We start from the raw sequence: 14,894 nt of genomic DNA, 5'->3' as shown, positions 1-14,894 counted from the left end.
TTTTGGCACATACAGGTCCCTTTCCCTTCTTTAGTATTTCTTTGGGATATAAGCCCAGTAGTAGCACTGCTGGATCAAAGGGTATGCACAGTTTGATAACTTTTTGGCATAATTCCAGATAGCTCCCTAGAATGGTTGGATTCTCAACTAGCATTTTTTTAAGAGTTTACTATGTTGGAGGCACTGTACTAAACATTGGGAATAAAGCACAAAACACAATTCCTAGCCTCAAGGAGTCCACATTTCATTGGAGGACTTAACCTACAAACTACTATGTGTGTTAAAGATTTGTAATCTCAGAATGAAGGCAATAGTAATTGGGAACTGGAAAAAAGGTCAAATTTGAGATTTCTGAAGGAAGCTAGGGGAGGCAGAAGATATATTTTTGGAGAAACAGCATTCTGGGAATAGAAGAAAAGGCAGTCACATTTATGAAAAAAAAATCTCAAAAAACCCTAAACAAAACTGTACATGTACAATATAGACAATATAAATTTAAGGTAATCTGTGACCAGGCACTAGCAGTAAGTGGAATTATTAAAGTATTCTTGCAGAATGTAAAATTGAGCTAAGATTCGAAACAGGCAAGAAGTGGAGATGAGGAGAGAGGACATCTAAGTGACATCCATCTGTAGTCCAGAAGTTGAAATTATAAGGACAATAAAGTGTAACTAGAAAAGTAGGCAGGGGCCAGGTTGCAGATGTCTTAAAAGCCAAAACGGTGATTTTATATTTAATCCTGGAGGTAATAGGACATTTGATAGAATAATAGAACATTCTTCATGGGTAAAATGTTTCTAGGAACATAGATACCATCATTGGGATGAGTGAATAAATACAGAGATCATTCATGAGTTGACTATAAGGGAATACAATAAGAGGATAAACAACTTGCATATCAATGCTTCCCAGCCATTGATATCTTCTGGTGATATTCACACAATTCTACTTATTGGGTAAGATATATGGGCTACACATGTTATTCTGTAAGGACTCATTGGACCTGATCTCTGCAGGGCATGTTGCTCTCCTGGGCTCACTTGATCTTTTCAGTGCCTATTGCTTAGCTGGAAAGCCATAGCCTCTGAACCATATCTGGTTAGGCTTTTTTTTTTTTTTTTTTCCAAAAAAGAACGAGAGCTCTTATCCTAAAACCAGTGGAAGGCTTCTCCAATTCTGATCCTATGGAGTTTTGTCTGCAAGGCCTGCCATCTTCCGAAGAGCAGGATTCTGTAACTAGGTGTTATCTCTCTTCTTGGACCTCTCTTCTCAAGAGGTTTGGGTTCAAGAAGCAACATCCTTGAATTTTCCATTTAGGTTATATACAAGAACATATCTCCCCTATAACCACTATGTTTCAGTAGAAGATGCCAGTGTTAATGGGTGAAAGGAGAGAAAGAGAAAACTTTTTTAAAAAAATTACAGCTTTTTATTTTCAAACATATGCATGTATAATTTTTCAAAAAACCCTTGCAAAACCTTGTTTCCAATTCCCCCCCTCCTCCCACCCTCTCCCTAGATAGCAAGTAATCCAATATATGTTAAACATGGTAAAAATATGCTAAATCCAATATATGCATACATATTTATACAATTATCTTGCTGCACAAGAAAAATCAACTCAAAAAGGAAAAAAAATGAGAAAGAAAATAAAATTCAAGCAAACATCAAAAAAAGTAAAAATGCTATGTTGTGATTTTTCTCGGGGTGTAGATGGCTCTCTTCATCACAAGATCATTGGAACTGGCCTCAATCATCTCATTGTTGAAAAGAGCCATGTCCATCAGAATTAATCATCATATAATCTTGTTGTTGCTGTGTACAGTGATGTTCTGATCCTGATAATTTCACTTAGCATCAAATATACTTGATATTCAATCCTCTCTAAAATCATCCTGCTGATTGTTTCTTAGAGAACAATAATACTCATATACCATTCTCCAACTGATGGGCATCCACTCAGTTTCCAGTTTCTTGCCACTATAAAAAGGACTGCCACAAACAGTTTTACATATGTTCTTCCTTTAAAATCTCTTTGGGATATAAACCCAGTAGAAACACAGCCAGATCAAAGGGTATGTACATTTTGATAGACCTTTGGGCATAGTTCCAAATTACTCTCCAGAATGATTAGATTAGTTCACAAGTCCACCAACAATGTATTAGTATCCCAGTTTTTCCACATCCAACATTCATCATTATCTTTTCCTGTGATCTTAGCTAATCTGAAAGCTGTGTAGTGGTATCTTAGAGTTGTCTTAATTTGCATTTCTCTGAACAACAGTAATTTAGAGCACCTTTTCATATGACTAGAAATAGTTTCAATGTCTTCATGTGAGAATTGTCTGTTCATATCCTTTGACCATTTATCAATTAGAGAATGGCTAGAATTCTTATAAATTTGAGTCACTTCTCTATATATTTTAGAAATGAGGCCTTTACCAGAACCCTTGAATGTAAAACTGTATGTCCAGTCTATTGCTTCCCTTCTAATTTTGTCTGCATTAGTTTTGTTTGTACAAAAACTTTTTAACTTAACATAACCAAAATTATTTATTTGGTGTTCAATAATGAACTCAAATTCCTTCCTTCTCCACAGATCTGAGAAATAAACTATATTTTGTTATTCTAATTTGTTTATAATATCACTCTATGTCTAAATCATGAGCCCATTTATACCATATCTTGTTATATAGTGTTAGGTGTAGGTCAATGCTTAGTTTCTGCCATCCTAGTTTCCAATTTTCCCAGCAGTTTTTGTCAAATAGTGAGTTCTTATTCCAAAAGCTGGGGCTTGGGGGTTCATCAAACACTAGATTACTATAGTCATTGACTGTTTCATAGTGTGAATCTATTCCACTAATTGATTTACTCTATTTCTTAGGCAGTACCAAATGGTTTTGATGACCACTGCTTTTTTTATATATAGTTTTAGGTCTGGCACAGCTAAACCATCTTCATTGAATTTTTTTTTCATTAATTCCCTTGAAATTTTTGACCTTTTGTTCTTCCAGATGAATGTCAGTATTTTTTCTAGATTTGTAAAATAATTTCACGGGAGTTTGATATGGCACTGGATAAGTAAATTAATTTAGCTAGTATTGTCATTTTTACTATATTCTCTTGGCCTCATACCCATGAGTACTTGATATTTTTCCAATTGATTATCTAACTTTATTTGTATGGAAAGGTTTTTGTAGTTGTATTCTTATAGTTCCTGACTTTGCCTGAAAAAACCCTTTCTTAATGCCTTCTATTAAAAGTGCTCCTAAATTTCACTGTCTCAGAATGAAGCCAAGTGCTTAATTTGTAGCCAACAATAACAAAGGGAATATTATAAAAGACAATCCAAGCTACTTTGGTAATATTTAAAAAAAAAAAAAAAAAAAAAACCAAAAACCTGCACACGCAATAGGAATGCAACTAAGGTAAGAAGAAAAGTTACAACATGGGAGGAAATCTGCACCAAAAAATCTCTGATCAAAGTCTGATATCCAAAATCTACAAGTAATTGGAACAACTCTATATATTTAATCTTTTCTCACAGATAAGAGATCAAAACATATGACAAAAGAGCTCTCAAAAGAAGAAATGCAAACTATCAACAATCATCTTTAAAATTCTGAAAATTACTAATAGAGAAATGTAAACTATTACAACATAACACCTATTTATCAAAAAGTAGAAAAATTTGGGGTAAGTGAAGCTATTGAAAAACAGGCAAATTTTCCATTTTTTAGTAAAAAAATTGGAATTATGCAAAGAAAATGAGAAAATTGTTCATATTTTTTATATAGTATTTTCATTATTAGGTTTATGCCCCTGGGGAAATTAATGACAACAAAAAGGACTTGTATTTATAAAACTATTAATAGTGGCACTATTTATAACAGAATCATTTTTTTTAATATTTTATTTAATTTAATAATAACTTTATATTGACAGAATCCATGTCAGGGTAATTTTTTTACAACATTATCCCTTGAACTCATTTCTGTTCCGATTTTCCCCCTCCCTCCCTGTATCCCCACCCCTAGATGGCAAGCAGTCCTATATATGTTGGATATGTTGCAGTATATCCTAGATACAATATATGTTTGCAGAACCGAACAGTTCTCTTGTTGCACGGGGAGAATTGGATTCAGAAGGTAAAAATAACCTGGGAAGAAAAATAAAGATGCAGATAGTTCACATTTGTTTCCCAGTGTTCTTTCTTTGGATGTAGCTGCTTCTGTCCATCATTTATCAATTGAAACTCAGTTAGGTCTCTTTGTCAAAGAAATCCACTTCCATCAAAATATGTCCTCATACAATATCATTGTCGAAGTGCATAATGATCTCCTGGTTCTGCTCATTTCACTTAGCATCAGTTCATGTAAGTCTCTCCAAGCCTCTCTGTATTCATCCTGCTGGTCATTTCTTACAGAACAATAATATTCAATAACATTCATATACCACAATTTACCCAGCCATTCTCCAATTGATGGGCATCAATTCAATTTCCATTTTCTAGCCACTACAAACAGGGCTGCCACAAACATTTTGGCACATACAGGTCCCTTTCCCTTCTTTAGTATTTCTTTGGGGTATGAGCCCAGTAGAAACACTGCTGGATCAAAGGGTATGCACAATTTGATAACTTTTGGGGCATAATTCCAGATTGTTCTCCAGAATGGTTGGATTTGTTCACAATTCCTCCAACAATGCATCAGTGTCCCAGTTTTCCCGCATCCCTTCCAACATTCATCATTATTTTTTCCTGTCATCTTAGCCAATCTGACAGGTGTGTAGTGGTATCTCAGAGTTGTCTTATTTTGCTTTTCTCTGATCAATAATGATTTGGAACACTCTTTCATATGAGTGGTAATAGTTTCAATTTCATCATCTGAAAATTGTCTGTTCATATCCTTTGACCATTTATCAATTGGAGAATGACTTGATTTCTTATAAATTAGAGTCAGTTCTCTATACATTTTGGAAATGAGGCCTTTATCAGAACCTTTAACTGTGAAGATGTTTTCCCAGTTTGTTGCTTCCCTTCTAATCTTGTTTGCATTAGTTTTGTTTGTACAAAGGCTTTTTAATTTGATATAATCAAAATTTTCTATTTTGTGATCAGTAATGGTCTCTAGTTCATCTTTGGTCACAAATTTCTTTCTCCTCCACAAGTCTGAGAGATAAACTATCCTATGTTCCTCTAATTTATTTATATTTTCATTCTTTATGCCTAGGTCATGGACCCATTTTGATCTTATCTTGGTATATGGTGTTAAGTGTGGGTCCACAGAATCATTTTTAAATAAATTCTGTCCAGAATGATTAAACATAATGTGGTATGTGAATTTTTTTTGAGTTATATCAAACTCTTTGTGACCCCATTTGGAATTTTCTTGACAAAGATACTGGAATAGCTTTGGCATTTCCTACTGCTTTCATTTTACAGTTGATGAACAGGTAAACATCCCTTCCAACATTCATGATTATCTTTTCCTGTCATCTTAGCCAATCTGATAGATGTTTAGTGGTATCTCAGAATTGTCTTAATTTGCATTTCTCTGATCGATAGTGACTTGGAACACCATTTCATATGAGTAGAAATGGTTTCAATTTCATCATCTAGAAACTGTCTGTTTATATCCTTTGACGATTTATCAAATGGAGAATGGCTTGAATTCTTATAAATTAAAGTCAATTCTCTATATATTTTGGAAATTAGGCCTTTATCAGAACCTTTAACTGTAAAAATGTTTTCCTGTTATGGTCCAGAACTCTGGACTTAAAACAAGGATCTTACAAGGTGCTAAGTCAGTGGAATTGATAAATACAATAGTTGTCTAGTTTAGCATGGTGCTTAATAGTTCTCTAAGTTCGGTATGATTGATTTACTCTTACAACAAATAATGGTTTCCTAGTGATATAATGATTGGTTTATACTTAGAATAGAGTATATAAGCCAGGTGAGATTCAGAGCCAGAGAAGACAAGTAGACTGCAAGCAGGAGCTCAAGCTCTCAGAGCCAAGGAGAGACAGACTCATTCACTTCATCTCACACCACAGTGGTGGCTAGGCTGGCCTCCTGCACTTCCCCCACTGAAACCAACTCTGGAAGGCCTCTAAGAAACTAGCCTGGGTCCTAGGCAAGGAAACTAGATTATGAAGGAGATAATAAAGGATTTGTTCTTTAACATGTGGCTATTCATGTGGTGATTACTGAAAAGAAGGCTGCTCCCAGAGACAAGGCCTCCAGAAAACCAAACACGAATCCTATGTTTTACCAATTTATTGCTTCCCTTCTAATCTTGTCTGCATTAATTTTGTTTGTACAAAAGGTTTTTACTTGATATAATAAAAATTTTCTTCAATTCTAATTTTAAAGGAATTATTTTCCTCAGTAAGCTTTTGTACCTCCTTTCCCAATTAGTCAGTTTTACTTTTTAAGGCATTCTTCTTCTCATTAGCTTTTTGTATTTCCTTTTGCACCTCTCTCCATTTTTTCCCTAATATTTCTCTTTCTCTTGTACTTGGTTTTCAAAGTCCTTTTTGAACTTTTCCAAATCCTGAGCCCAATTCTTATTTTTTATAGAGGCTTTGGATACAGGAGCTTTGACTTTGTTCTGGTTCTGATGCAGTTCTAGTGGTTGAGAAGAGGTGTGAGAATTGAGGTGAGGAATCCCCTCTGGTTGGGTTCAGCTTCATTGGCAAAGCAAATTCCTATTTCGGATTTCTGCAGAGATTTGGGTTCAGAATTGTCTTAAAAAAAGACAAGATTAGCAGTCTGAGGCTCTGGCTTCCATTCACAATTGAATGATATTTCTTCAATGTTGTCACTACCAGGGGCTTAGATTTCCAGTTGAAAAGAGAGTACTTATCTTGGAGTTTCAAGCCACTCAACAGGAATATCAGGCTCAGATCTCCAACTGAATGGGACCACTTAACTGGGAGTTTCATCTACTGGCAGTGGTCCCAGGCTAATATTCAACTCAATAGAGGGTGTGATCATATCTCTGGTCAGATAACTGGGAAAGTATGCTTTTCCCAAGGGACAGCCTGAAACCCCAATCTCCCCTCTTTTACAGATGAAAGGGGATACAGATTCAAGGTTCACCCCCATCAGTTCCACAGCCCTTTTCTGCTGACCTTCTAGCTCCTGTTTGGTGTCTCTGGGCTGAGAGTTCTGAAAGCCATCAGTATAACTGCTGGTTCAGAAGTCAGGCTGGGGCTGCGCCGATGTGCACTCCCTCAGGACTCCCACCCTGGTATCACAGACCTTTACTGTTGAACTTCTATATTGTCTTCAGCTAGAAAATGTTCTACTCCATTTTTCTGGATGTTCTAGCACTCTAAAATTTGTTTAGAGTCATTATTTAGTGCTAACTCAAATACAAACTGGGGATTTCTAAACATAAGGATGCTTGTGTGTTTCATATTGACTTGTTATTGTTTGTCTTTTGTTCTTGAATAGGACTATGACATCAGGAAGGGATGCCATGACATATAAGAGAACTGAATTTAAGTGATAAAGAGGTGTGCAAAATCACCAGCTTCACTTTTTCCTCAAGAGCCTCTGGGTCCAGTGATAAGATATAGATCAGGATGATCTATATAGATCAGGAGATAGTCCTGGATGTAGTGGGAGACCTTAGCTTTTTTGCCATTGTTTTAAAATGATTTAGTTTTGAAGTGTAATATTGAAGCAGGTTGTGGTCCCTTTAAGAAACTAGTCCTTTCAGATTGACTTATTCCTTTCTGATTCCCAATCCCTCCTAGCTGATACATTATCAATTCAGGAGGCTAGGACCTTTGATTCACAAATCCTGGTCAAAAGCACCCCTTTTGAATTCCAAAAGGAGATCTGGACTTGTCCCAGCCCCCACCGGATCTGAGCCAACTTGGGACTCCACCCACAGGCCTTTTTAGCTAAATCTCTCATTATAAAAGAGCCAAGTTGGAGTCCTCTCTTTGCAGAGGTTCCAAATATGCCAGCCTTACACCTAGCATGTCAAGGATCTCTACCCATTGGAATAATATTTCCAGTGCCCTTTTCTCTTTACCTAACACTTTTTACTAACTAGACTTTAACCTTACTTCCAATCCCCATAATAAACCTCTTTTATCAATTTAGGTTTTCGGGTCTGTAAATTCCTTTACATAGGACTCTCTCACCACCACTAGACCTCATTTTTCTCTCTACTCTTGCAACGAATCCAAAGGAGTTGCAGGGGAGTTCTATTTGACTCCTTGTACCCCGAACCTGCCACTAGACCTCATTTTCATTTGGGTACCCCAAATCTATACTTCATCAATATTACTTATGTTTTATTGTATTTGTATTTATTTTGTTAAATGTTGAAGTCCAGTTCCAATGAACATACTGAGAGGGTGAATGAATATCCCAGACTAGATAGAAGATATACTTTGCAATCTCCATTTATTAATCTGAGGGCTAGGGTTTATAGTCTCTTAAAGCTAGTATTACATTATTACTAGTTACCTTCAGGTGACGTCATATACCTTCAGGATTAATGTACAATCCATATTTTGACATTTCAGTATCCAATTTAACTATAAATACCAAGGTACTTATCAACACAGAATTGTAAATAGCATAGTTGTGATGTTTATCAATACCAAAGTACTTGTCAAAACAGAATAGTAAATAGAAATGATCATACTAATGTATTTACCTCAAGGATGTCGTTAATTCATTGTTAAGGAGTAAATAGTATAGTTAAAATACCTTCTCCATCATGCATTCTCCATCAAGATTATTCTGAATTCACAGCTGTGTGACCCTGGGCAAGTCACTTAACCCCAATTGCATCAGAAAAAAAAAAGATTATCCTAAATTTATCAAGTATGTCTTTATAATTCACTGTTAGGGAGATGGTGAGGCAATAGTGTGAATGTCTTACCCTAACTTGAGATCAGGTCTCAAGTAATACCTGGACCAGACTTTTTGCTGTTCATATTAATACTGGCCCTCTTACAGTTAAATATTTGCCAAATACTTTTTAATATGCTTCAGTCTGCTTTTAACAGTGTTGTGGACCCATTGAGGTCTACCACCTTAGTTTTTGACATTTCTGGACTATAGAGTACTGTGATTATTACTTCTGTTTCTGTCTCTGTTCATTTTATTCAAATAAAATGTTTCTCAGCTATGGATCTTTGTATTTTCTCAGATGAGTTGTGTATTTTTTGGAAGATGTTAGAGAAAAATGAAGAAGTTGCTTGACCTCTCCCAGTTTCCTCCAGAAATAACATGAAACCAGGCCTCTAAACAGATTCTGGAATGATAGAACCTGCATAGAAACAGAAGGAAACAATTTTCCAGCTCAAGATAGCTTGAAGAACTTCAGGAAAGGTCAGTCTCACTTGAGTAAAGAGGAGTACAGCTCAGTATCCAGGAAAGCTAGAAGAAAATTTTAATGACAGCAAAGATCAGCAACTGACACTCATCCCCCATCCCTCAGTCCTGATTCAATAGAACAGTAGCACAACAGACCAGTGAGGCAGCTTCTAGTCCAAGCCTAGAAAACAAATTGCCAGGTTCAGAAACCAGGCAACAATAGGCATGCCTAGGCTAGGCTATCCCCAGAACTGTGAGCAAGTCACCAAACACAAGTGATCTCAGAACTTGAAATCAAAGCTCAAAGTTACACAAGAAATGTGGGACCTCCTTTGTACCCCAAGAGCAAATCTCAACTTTAAAAATCACAAAATGCATCTGGAAAAACAAAAATGTCAGTAATATCAAGGGAAATGATAAAAAATTATTCAAAGGACGGTAACTTACCAAACCTAAAACTGTATTATAAAGCAACAATCATCAAAATTCTTTGGTACTGGCTAAGAAATAGAGAGGTTGATGCATAAAACAGGTTGGGCACACAAGACACAATAGTCAATTATTATAGTAATCTAGTGTTTCATAAACCCAGTGACTCTAATTTCTAGGATAAGAACTCACTATTTGATAAAAAACTGCTGAGAAAACTTAAAAATAAGTAGAAACTAGGCACTGACCAACACCTAAACAACTTATACCAAGATAGGGTTAAAATGGGTTCATAAGTTAAATATAAAGGGTGATGCTAAAAGCAAATTAAGAGAACAAGAGATAGTTTACCTCTCAGATATGCGGAAAAGAAAGGAATTTATGGCCAAAGAAGAACTACAGAACCTTAATAAAAGCAAAATGGATAATTTTTATTATATTAAATTTTTAAAAATTATGCACAAACAAAACCAACGCAGCCAAGATTAGAAGGGAAGTAGAAAACTGGGGGGAGGGAAATTTTTCACCCTAGAGTTCTGATAAAGGCCTCATTTCTAAAATATATAGAGAATTGGCTCGAATTATAAGAATATAATTGATGAATGGTCAAAGGATGTGAACAATTTTCAGATGAAGAAATTAAAGCCATTTCTAGTCATATGGAAAAATGCTCCAAATCACGATTAATTAGAGAAATGCAAATTAAGACAACTCTGAGGGACTACTACACACCTCTCAGATTGGCTAAGATAACAGGAAAAGATTATGATAAATGTTGGGAGGGATGTGGGAAAATTGGTAGAGTTGTGAACTGATCCAATCATTCTAGAGAACAATTTGGAATTATGCCCAAAAAGCTATCAAACTGTGCATACTCTTTAATCCAGTAATGTCTCTACTAGGCCTGTATCCCAAAGAGATCACAAAAAAAAAAAGGGAAAAATACAAAAATGTTTGTAGTAACTCTTTTTGTGGTGTTAAGGAATTGGAAACTGATTGGATGCCCATTAGTTGGGGAATGGCTGAAAAAGTTATGGTATATGAATGTAATGGAATACCATTGTTCTATAAGAAAGGATAAATGGGCTGATTTCAGAAAAGCCTGGAGAGACTTACTCAAACTGATGCTAAGTGAAGTGAATAGAACCAAGAGAACATTGTACACAGCAACAAGAAGATTATGTGATGATCAACTATAATGGACTTGGCTCTTCTCAGCAATATAGTTATCCAAGACAATTACTATAGACTTTGGATGGAAAATGACATCCATATCCAGAGAAAGAATTTATGGAGATTGAACATAAATTGAAACATATTATTTTCATCTTTTTTTGTTGTTTGTTGTTGTTTTCCTGTGGTTATTCCCTTTTGTTCTGATTTTTCTTTCCCAATATGACTCATGGAAATATGTTAAAAATTGATTGCTCATGTACACTTTATTTTTTAGAAGTCATAAAATAGGCGGGGTGGGGGTGGGGGAGAAAAAGAAAGAAAATAAGCAAGAAACAAAAAAAAAAACCTTGATCATAGAAAACTACTTTGGCGATAGAAAGGACCAAAACACTGACTCAGAAGTTAGTGAATATAATGCCTACATGTGAAACTCAATGTGGGATATGAATTGGTCTCAAACCCAAAGAGCTTTTGGAAGAGCTCATTAAGCATTTTAAAAGTCAAATAAGAGAAAGAAGAAAAGTTGGGAAAAGAAATGAGAGAGGCATGCAAGAAAGAGTTAAAACTTGGAAAAGGACCAAAGTTGATTGAAGAAAATGACACATTAAAAACTAGAACTAGGTAAATTGAAGCTAATGATTATAAGACATCAAACAAACTAAAAAAGATGAAAAAAATTACAGGAAAGTGTAAAACACCTCATTAGAAACACATGGAAAATAGATCCAGGAGAGACAATTTAAGAATTATTGGACTCCTCGAAAGCAATGATTAAAAATAGCAAGCATAAATAGCATCTTTCAAGAAATCATCAAAGAAAACTACCCTGATATACCAGAACCAGAGGGCAAAATAGTCATTGAAAGTATCCATCCATCACCTTCTGAAAGACTCTACAACAAAAACTTCAAGAAATATTGTAGCAAAATTCCAGAATTATAAGGTAAAGGAGAAAATACTATAAGCTGCCTGAAAGAAACACTTCAAGTACCAAGGAGATACAGTCAGGATTACTCAAGATTTGGCAGCTTCTAAAATAAAGGATTGGAAGGTTTGATATACTATATTCTAGAGGGCAAGGAATTTAGGTTACAACCAAGAATCAGCCACCCTGCAAGATTGAGTATAATCTTTTAGGGGAGGAGATAGATCTTGAATGAAGTAGGGAACTTTCAATCATTTCTGATGAAAAGACTAAACAGAAAAGTTGATCTTCAAATACAAGATTCAAAAGGAACATAAAAAGGTAAACAGGAAAGGAAAAAAAAATAACCATGTCATTTAAGGCTTAAACTTTTCATTTCTATATGGAAAGATGATACTTGTAAATCTTAAGAACTGTATCTTTTATTAGGGCAGTTAAAAGGAGTATATATAGATAAATGGTGTAGGTACATGTTGACTTTGATGTGATGATATAAAAAAAGACATTAAGGGATGGGGAAAGAATTGTACTGGGGGAAGAGAAAAAGGGAGGTAAATTTGGATAAATTAGATCCCAAGAAGCAACAAAGAAGTAGAGAGAAAGAAAGCATTTTTTAAAGCTTAATCTCATCAGATTTGGCTGAATATTCATTTAGTTGGGTATAGGAATTTATCTTACCTTACTGGAAAATAGGAGGAGAAAGGGAAAAGTAAAAGGAAGGGCTGGATTAGATAGGATAAATAATAGGAGAAAGGGATAAAAGAAGAGAGGAGGAGTGTTAGAAGGGAGGACTTCCCTTCTGATTGAGGAAGGAGGTAGTCAGAAACAAAACACTGCTAAGGAGAGACATGATAGAAGAAAGTATGAATAGGGGAGAAAATACAATGGAGGGAAATAGCTGATGATCATTACTGCAAGTATGAATTGAATGAAACTCTTCCATAAAATGGGATTAGAAACCAAAATTCTACAATAACTTGTTTAAAATAATTAACAACTTTAGCAAAGTTGAATATAAAAAGTAGGAAATAAAATAAACCTGCAAATATTGTCAGCATTTCTTCTTATTACCAACAATGTCCAGCCGCAAGAGATAGAAATTCCATGTAAAATAACTGTAGACAATATAAAACATTTTTGAGTCTATCTGCCAAGACAAAACCAGGAACTATATGAACATAACCACAAAATACTTTTCACACAGATGTAATCATATCTAAAAAATTGGAAAAATGTTAATCGCTCATTGTTAGGTTGAATCAATATAATAATGACAATTTGACCTAAATTATTTATTTATTCAGTCCCATAGCATTCAAACTATCAAAAACCATTTTATAAAACTAGAGAAAATAATAACATTCATCTGGAAGAACAAAAAGTCAAGGATATTAAAAGGAATCAACTAAAAAAAATGTAAAAGGTACATTTAGCAGCGCCAGATCTCAACCTGTACTATAAAGAGGTAATTATCAAAATAATATGGTACTAACTAATAGAATGGTGGATTAGTAGAATAGAATAAGTAAACATTACATTATAGTAAATGACCATAATAATCTAGTACATAATAAACCCAAAGAAACCAGTTTTTGGAACAGACATTATTTGATAAAAACTGCTGGGAAAACTGGAAAACGGTATGGCAGAAACTAGTTGTAGATCAACTTCTTAACCCATATACTATGATAAGGTTGAAATGAGCACATGATTTACACCTAAAAGGTGATACCATAAACAAATTAAACAAGCATGAAATAGTTTATCAGATTTGTGGATAAAGACCAAATAAGATATGGGGAGAATTACAAAATGTGAAAGGGATAGTTTTGATTACATAAAATTTAAAATATTTTGCACAAACAAAAGAAATATAATCAAAATTATAAGGAAAGCAAAAAACTGGGGAAAATTTTGTTAGAAGTATCACTGATGAAGGTCTCACTTCTTAGATATATAGAAAACTGAGTCAAATTGATAGAAATAATTGATAAGAAATTGATTCCCCAGTCAATAATGGTCAAAGGATATTAATAAGCAGATTTAAACAAAGTAATCAAAGCTACCTACAGTCATATGAAAAACGATTTCAAATCACTATTGATGAATCACTAATTGCCTTGCCAAAAAAAAAAATTGTTGAAAACCATCTTTACATGTAATTGGAAAAAGAATATAATAAATAATAGAATAAATATAATAATAATTTTAAAATGTATTTGACTCAGGAGATTAGAGGTTCAAGCTATTGATATCATTTCCTGATTATATGAGTACAAAATAGGAAAAGTTCTAGGATGTGGACATAGCAAACAAGTTTAAAGGTGACATGAAGAATTCCAATATAGAGACACTGCAAATAAAGCACTGGAATTTTAAGATTGTCTAACAGTTGTGCTGAAGAAAATGTTTTGAGTTTTTTGTTGTTGCTGTTTTTCAATTTGGTATTTAAGAAGCCAACTGCACTTGTGCCATATGGAATTTGCTATGACTTTAAGGTAAACCATTGAGGAAAACATGTGAAAGGATTAATTCACCATAGGAGCACTGAGACATTTCTGGAATTGGGGCTATAGACAAATGTGTGTATTGCACACCAATTGGTGAGGACTGGGAAAATGCTGCATCAGTTTGAAGTTTCCATTCTTACCTGTTAATTGTGGAACTTCCAGTGAGTAAGCATCCTTCCCCATATACTTTCAAATGGCAAATACTCAATATACTCTGGTTTTGTATTTTTGTTTTGCTTTGTCTTTTCCTGAGCACAAACTATTCCTTCCTAGTCTTGGTGGAAATGTTAGGAGTTCCTAGGTCTTTCAACTAACTGGAAGCAGAAGGAATTTCTTGCATTGAGAGGATGTTGACAGGAAGAAGAAACCAAGCACTGGCATGATTAGCTAGAAGCCTTTGAAATTACCTCAACCATCCTATTTGACAATTTCTGACCTTATAAACTATGGCAGATCAGCCAGGGGCGATGACAGTTTGGACCCTGTCATAAGAAAGCCCCAAGTA

Source organism: Antechinus flavipes, chromosome 2 (assembly GCF_016432865.1).
Source record: "Antechinus flavipes isolate AdamAnt ecotype Samford, QLD, Australia chromosome 2, AdamAnt_v2, whole genome shotgun sequence".
NCBI classification, from domain to species: domain Eukaryota; kingdom Metazoa; phylum Chordata; class Mammalia; order Dasyuromorphia; family Dasyuridae; genus Antechinus; species Antechinus flavipes.
The sequence above is the reverse complement of the archived record's forward strand: the minus strand, read 5'-3'. Positions refer to the sequence as shown.